The following is a 7,486-nucleotide window of genomic DNA, read 5'->3' as shown; positions in this document are numbered from 1 at the left end:
TTTCTCGAAACGAGAAGGCCGTGCAGTCGTGTGAGGGCGCTCCACGAATGCATGTATGTATACGTATATATATATATACAGACACGCACATACCTGTTGCCCCGCGAGTCGCGATGCCTTAGCCGCTATGAAGCGCGCGCCCTAATGTACTGGCCCGGAAGTGTCAACTCCGCTTTGCGCCACGCCGCTTTATGAAAGGCACGATTGCATACACTGGCCGCTGGGGTGTGTAATTTGCAGCGAAGTTCAGATCGCGCCGGCTTCTCGGAGGCCGCTCGCCAGGCGTTGGTCGCGAAAAGAGGCGCGAATGCTTTATTTAGCTGGTTTCTCGCGAAGTCCTTCGCTGTTTTGGTGGGCTCGATTGTAGTTGTGTGCACTGCTGGTGATGAAGCGTTTGCGAATGAGCGGCGCGTCATAGTGTAGATATATTATACGCTTTGTAGGCTTCGGACGTTTTAGTGCGCACTGAGATGACGTATATGTTTCTTTTTTTCTTTATCTCACTGGAGGTTCTTGAGCTTTAGGTATCTTTCTGTGGTTTTATTTCGACTTGTCTGGGAATACATAGTCCATTAGAGATCTTACATGATGCATTTTAGACTCTCACTTAGAGTGAGCCGGGATGACAAATTCATGAACTGACAAGAACTTCAAAGTCATGCTTCCACGGTTCTTTTTGCAACCGTATATCAAAGGCTATACAGCACCAAGAGCTTGTTTGTTTTTGGAAAGCGCAAGTGACTATTGATTGAAATCCGTACCTTCCGTGTTGTGTTTACCAGAGAAGCCCTAATTGAATGGTGCGAACTTGATATGTTGCCTAATATGCTGGCGGGGCTGTTCTAGCCCGTGAACCAAAACCGTTCCTGGAGAGCAGCTCAGCTATTAGTGCATGGCATTCGGTGCCATCGAACAAATATAGCGACGTCGTTTCGCAAGTTTTTCTGAGCCAATTTTCTAGCGGACTCTGCAAGCCATCAAGAGTATACTTTCTCGATGGCATTCTCGTATAGAGTGCGGTGGAGCGTGCGGAAGTAAAACGTAATGAGGCACAGCGCGGGAACACATAATTCCCTGCAACGTGACGAAACAGCGGGTCGTTGTGGTGTAGATGTGTCCTAAAGAACCTGTAGGATTTGTCTTTGTTAATATATGGGTCGCAACTTCTATTACTTCTTAAACTTTCAGCCTCCATTGTGCAGCATGTAATAAGCGAAACTTTATATGAGTAGCAACTCGTTATGTCTGTGCGTTTGTGTGTGCTCGGTGAAAGATCTCGTGGGAGTGAGCTGAACTTAACGGCAGAAAGGTGCAAAAAACCGGCCACGGCATTTTATGGGTGTCAGCCACGCTTGCCTGTCTCGCGATTTCGCGTGTACGCCGCCTCAGTGGCTTCTGTGTCTCAGAGAGCGACGTAATTACGCTGCGCAAAAAAAAAAAAAGACGCACTCGCGTCATCGTTGCGACGGCTAAAACCAACTCGCACTGGGCGCGCGGTCTTCTTAGTGGACTTAGAGAATTGCGGGCTGCGCCATAATTTGCGCTACTCGTGAGTTGCCTTAAATAGGTGTCACGGGGTGAAACCGCAGCGCGCCTCGGGTAATTGTGTGCAGCGCGTTTCATGGGGAAAACCCGAACGATGTGAACGTTGAAATTTTGGCACGTTCCGTTATACCACCCGTTTGCACATGCAAACTCTGAGGGACGCAGAAACGCGCGACATGCGTTCGACCGCCGTGTGCAGTCGAATCTGTATGTTTAGTTCGCTTTGGGGTCATTAGTGGCACCATCTTAAGTTACTGTCATGCCAAATATAGCCTTTAACTAGAAAAATGACAGTGCTATAAACCAGAGAGACAAGTTGATGGCTGTAAATGCCGTAGCCGTCAGACACAATGCAATAGATAAATTTACGGCATCGCGTACTGTGGTCGCCGTGGCCTTCATGTTTTGGTACTACACGGCGAAGCTGCTTTCGTAACGTCATGACCAATATATCTGTAGGCGGAAGGTTATCCCGGCGATTCAGTTTCTTATTTAGGAAAGCAGCGCATGGACATCAGGACAACGAGACGTAGTAGACTGTAGACACCACGGGCGCTGTGTCTATACCCTATTTGTTTGCGCTGCCATTTATAAGTAGGTATCATGCACCAAATAGTCCATTCTTGCTTGCTTTTTCTTTGCCCGGCGTAGAATACTTGTTTTCTTCGTACGCGGTGGCGCATGTGGCTGGGAATGTAACTTCACAGTACGTTTCGGATACTGGGCTTTTGAGAAAGGCGTTTGCTATTTCTTGAAGTGTCTTCATATGCGGATCATAATCCGCCTTCGTGGGATTCGCTGGGATGCGTCTTTTGTCAACCTGTTTGGCCGCGGCAAAGGACCAAGTATAATAGCAACGAAGAAACTCAAACAATGAAAATTTACTGTCCGACTGACGAAAAACAAAGTATTGTTGTCAAGTAAAGAACAATAGAATATACTATAAGGAAGATGTAGATGCGCGACTCTCCCTTCTGCACCCGATTCAAACTGAATGCTACAGAATGCGTCAGCGCGGTGCCCCTTATTTCTCTGTTTTTCAGTGGACCTTTGAGTTGAGTTCACGTGGAAACGGAAGCACGAAAACATGTCTAAGTATTTTGACGAAAGCGTAATGAGCTCTATTATATCTATATATTCGGGGAGCTCTTCCTGTAAAAGCTACACGAAGAAAACTGACCTTTTTCTTCGTGTATACGTCACGCTCGTCCTATTTGTATGAACAGGAATGCTTATGCTTGGAACCTTCGTTTGAACTTGAAGCTCGTTCAATTTAGACTTATAGAATTCGTGAGTGTGTGTGGTGCTAAGACGATGTCGTGACAAAAAAAGAAGTGCGAACGGAGTTATATTCTTCCTTATCGAGGCCTGCAGAATACGGTCTACATTTCAGACAGTTCCACGCGTATAGTATAGCTCGCAGATAAACTCTTGGAGGGCTGCCAGCACCGACGTGTGCTCTATTCTTTCAACGTAACTCGATTTGAATGGAGACTTTCTACGCGTGCTGCAGCGCCGCCGCTATTCTCGATCCCCGCCTAAGTGACATTTATTGCCGAGTTTTCAGCCCTGATTTAGTCTCTGTACGCGTACCTTCCAAAGCCTCGCGGACACGAGTTTTCGTCGTTCCTTCTCGCGGGCTCCTCGTACTGATAACACACACACATACACTCTAAGCCAAAACGGAGCAACAGGGGTATAGGGGTTGCTCCTTTCAGGGAGCAATTGCATTGCCACTCCCATTACTCTCCTAAAAGGAGTAACTGCAGAGGGAGGAACCGTTGCTCTCCTTTCAGTTCCTCCTTCGGGGGATGAACAGTTACTCCCTCCAGTTCCTCCCTGCAGACCAACAGTTACTCCCACCAGTTGCTCCCTGCCGACCAACCATTACTCCCACCAGTTGCTCTTCTAAGAGCAACAGTTACTCTTCACCGTTCCTCCCACGTGTTCGCAGTTACTCTCTGAAAACCAACTGCACATGCTTCCAGTTACTCATTCGGGGAAATGAGTATTTATCTCGAGTATGCTTGTCACACGCTTAACACATGGCGAGAGCTCCTTGGAAGAGCACTGCTTGGGTGCTTCTAACACAAAAAGTGGACAATATTGAAAGGAAAATAAATGCTTTATTGTTCTTTTTATGAGGCGACGTGTGACCACACGTAAAAGTAGACTTCGCCACACCACAGCCAGCACTAAACAAACACCATAATACATCAAAGGTTTTCTGCGTCATCCGTGGAAAAACAATCTTGAATTTCTAGCATAGGGCAGTCTTTGTCATCATTGGTGAGAGAAGGGCAGCTTCTCCAATTCTGAAGAATTCAAGTTTCGCAGCTGGTGTTTCCATCAGGCTAGCGCAGCAGAACGTCACCGCAGGCATATGTGAAGCATCTCATTGCTGCAAGAAAAAAAATAGAAGTGTGAGGTTAAACATGCCAGAATCAATTCATAACAATGAGTCACACACACTGCAGCAGCGCTTACATTCTAGGATGTCTACTGCAAAACGAAATGTGAAAAAAAAGGAAGGTTCGGCCAAACGTTACTTGGCAAGCCATATAAATGCTGATGTGGTAGACGCTCTTCACATGATGTCTCAGACAGCAATACTCTGGAAGAAAATGTGCAGCACCTCAACAAGGCATATTTGTAGCAGTTAAAGATACCCTTAGGTTCAGTTAACTTGTTTCCTATACACAGCTTAGTGACATTTCTATGAGCCCATTCACCAATGGGCATTCTAAATGAGGTCATGTGTGTGGCAAATAACACGTACTGTCCGCTCATGTTAAAATGCTTATTTAGCTCGTGCACATAGTTGCTCTCGATTCTACTGTTCTATCATACGCTGCTGCGTCTTGAATTGTGCAATACCTGTAGGCACAAGCCAAGCATGCGAAGCCTGCTTGAAAGCAACCATTTGCAGAGGCTACATGATAATCTTCAGTATATTTCTTTGTACTTGACGCAAACGGCTGGACAAAACTATAGACAAATAAATGTCGACCGTGCTACCTTCAAAAAATGCTTTAAATTTAGAAAACTAGGGTGCATTTGTTCACTCGGTTGACGAGTCACAGCCACGAGATATGTAAACGAAGCAATATATCTTAAGGCATGCACAGATATTCTGATTCTTTGTTTGACAGTGTCACAGATAGCTTGCCAATACATATATATTTGAGAGCAACAAGATGTGAAGCTTTTATTAGTCCAACGTCTTGTTGGTTCACAGCCAAACAGGTTACTGCTTGTTAGACAAATTGGAATAAGCACACCATGGTTTCCAAAAAAAAAAAATCATTATTAGAAGTTAGCTCCCGGTGTGAATGTCTGCCTCTTTATTTTGTACTGCCTTCTACATGTGCCACAAATACATTTGTTGAGGATGTGCTACCAGTCAAGCCAAGATCGCATACTTGGTCAATGTGATGGAAATACAAACATTAGAAACACTGCCACCTCTAGTAAGAGCATAACACTTCAGTATCTTGGACTAGCAAAGAGGTGCACAAGAAAGTTAAGCCCACTCTTGCGGAACTTTGAACGCGAATATTTCAGAGTGGGGGAGGTCAACATGCTGTGGCACTTTTAAACCCACGAAACATCTGCAGAAAACAGGGTAAAGGCAAGTCAAGAAACGCTGTTATGAAGGCCTGCGCATGGACAGCTTTGTGAATCTAGGCCCAAGTGTTATGCTTTGTGCAAGCCGAAATCCATGTAAATAGGGAAAGCATACTTTTAGGAGTACCAGCGTAAACAAATCTTGGCAGTTGGCTTTTTAGTACAAACAGCAATCCCTGCAATGAAAACATAAACTTTTTATCTTAACGGTAACAGTGTGAGCACACACACGGGCCAGCGGAGCCATGTCGAATTGTCAGTGCCAGTGTAACCATGTGGCATAATGAACTATTCTCTGGCCAACACATGCACAGTTTGCCCCTAAAAAGCGATGCTTTCATATACGTAGTACAAAAAGTCTGCACTTACCAAAATTCACTTGCTTTCTGTACTTTAGCATCGTTGGGAGCATCTTTATCTGCAGTATTACCAAACTTTGTGTCATATCCCTGAAAAAAAAGTAAAAGACATGCGTCAAATATTGTTTCATTTGGTAGCAGTGAAGTCAGGTTAAGAACAGCCAAGTGGGAATCAGCCTAATTATGTGCATGCGGCAAATCCCAAACGGCGTTATTGAGGTTGTCGAAATTTTCGTCGATTGGTATTAACGTCGATATGTGACTTCAACGGCATGCCAAGTTTTCACAGCGCATAAAGATTTCATGATGCAGAATAATGACAGCGCTAACGAGAACATACAGCATTTATGATTGTCTTTTACAATATTCAGTTTTGCTAAGGTTTTGCATCACTAAAGAAATCTGAAAATTTGGGTCATTCCTCCTCCAATTGTTTTGTCAATATGTAAACTGCTCGCTTGATGGTGCGCTTATAAAATAGTACGTTCAGCGCAGAGGTGAAGCAAGTGACGCAGTGATGTGGGCAGATTTTTTTTTTTTTTTTTTAGGCGTGCGGGGAGGGGGGGGGGGGGGTCCGCTTATCTGAATAGGCCGGGCAAGCGAATATGGTCGTCAATTTGGGCTCCCTACGCCCGGCCTAAAAAAATTCTGTGCGCAACCACCTGGCTATGCCAGTGAAGTGATGCGACAATGATTTGTTCACTTACTGATTTACATACACTTTACATCTCTAAAAAATGCGGCCCAAGGCCCCAACACTCAGCCGTTAACATTACATAAAGCCAATGGTAGAAAAGTGCCAGTATGAATGCAGCTACAACCCCGCCCCAATGTTTTTTCAAGCGAGGTAGTGTTGCGGAAATGAACTTTTAACTGCAAAAGTACACTGGCACTGCAGTGGTGACAGGGGAAGCAAGAGGGTATGCAGGCGGTAATAGAGGTAATTTAGTCCGATTAGGCTAGCAATGGATACGGTGAATAAGAGCAAATCATTTCTCTTTCAATAGCGCAACCACTCAACAATGTATTGTAAGAGCATTAAATGTTGCTGGAAATGCCACTCACCTGCACGCTGATGCATGCACAGTCCTTTGTCCGACGAGCGAACAGGCTTGCAGATAGCTGAATACGTGTTTACGATGTGTTTGTTCCACCCAGCAGCAAAATCCACAACTACTTCGCGCTCAATAAAGATAAATATACACTAACCTTCATCACGAATAAGTAGAAACGCAAATCTGCGACACACACACACGATCAAAACATCGCTCACAAGCTAGCACGTCCATGTGCTCGCCAACCACAGACCATATGAAAATGAGTAAGTAGTGCGAACGCGAACCTAGTTGCGCCGAAAAAAAAAACGTCGAGCAGTGGCAGCACAGGCGTCAGCGCAAAAATTTCAGTGTGTTCTCCTAATACAATTATAAAAAAAAACTGAGGTACATTAAAACTCATAAATAAATATAAAAAGTTGAGTGTAATTTTTATTTAGTGCTAGTCAACATAAACACCGAATAAAAATTACTTTGTAACTTACATCGTTTGCTACGCTAGCGCCACACTTGTCGTGCGGGCGCAGATGGCGCAGATTTGTCATTCTGCCCTCAAACTACACGGTGAAGCGTGCTACTAAGTGTATGGCTGATGAGAAGCGCGTCTGGGTCAACTTTTTTTTTTTTTCTTCTCCGATATAACTGGGCGGGGGGGGGGGGGGGGGGGCTCCTTATGCACGTGTTTCGGTGCTTGATCGACTTTGACGCCCTTACTTCGCGGACGAACGGCGTGTCTAGGCTTTTTTTATCGTTGTTTTGCACGTGTTTCGGCGTTCGGTCCGCTTTGACGTGCCAACTCTCCATTCTGCTGCTGCGTGTGTTAGGTATTTGCCGTACTGTATTCTCAGGCCTTCTGTGTTCAGCCAGCGCTGCTATCTTATTATCTACGGATGCTAAAAT

General features: G+C 45.0%; 1 long non-coding RNA gene across 1 annotated transcript; it reads right to left on the bottom strand.

Annotated features, from left to right (window-relative positions):
* Positions 1–3,651: 3,651 nt before the first annotated feature.
* LOC142803806 (uncharacterized) lies at positions 3,652–7,216 on the bottom strand. Its single transcript, XR_012894299.1, has 2 exons — positions 5,542–7,216; positions 3,652–3,946 (listed from the first exon to the last, which is right to left on the bottom strand). It is a non-coding gene; the product is annotated as an uncharacterized LOC142803806 (long non-coding RNA).
* Between the last annotated feature and the right edge of the window lie 270 nt (positions 7,217–7,486).

Source organism: Rhipicephalus microplus, chromosome 3 (assembly GCF_043290135.1).
Source record: "Rhipicephalus microplus isolate Deutch F79 chromosome 3, USDA_Rmic, whole genome shotgun sequence".
In the NCBI taxonomy this organism is placed as follows: Eukaryota; Metazoa; Arthropoda; class Arachnida; order Ixodida; family Ixodidae; genus Rhipicephalus; species Rhipicephalus microplus.
This window is presented reverse-complemented; position numbering and strand designations above follow the sequence as displayed.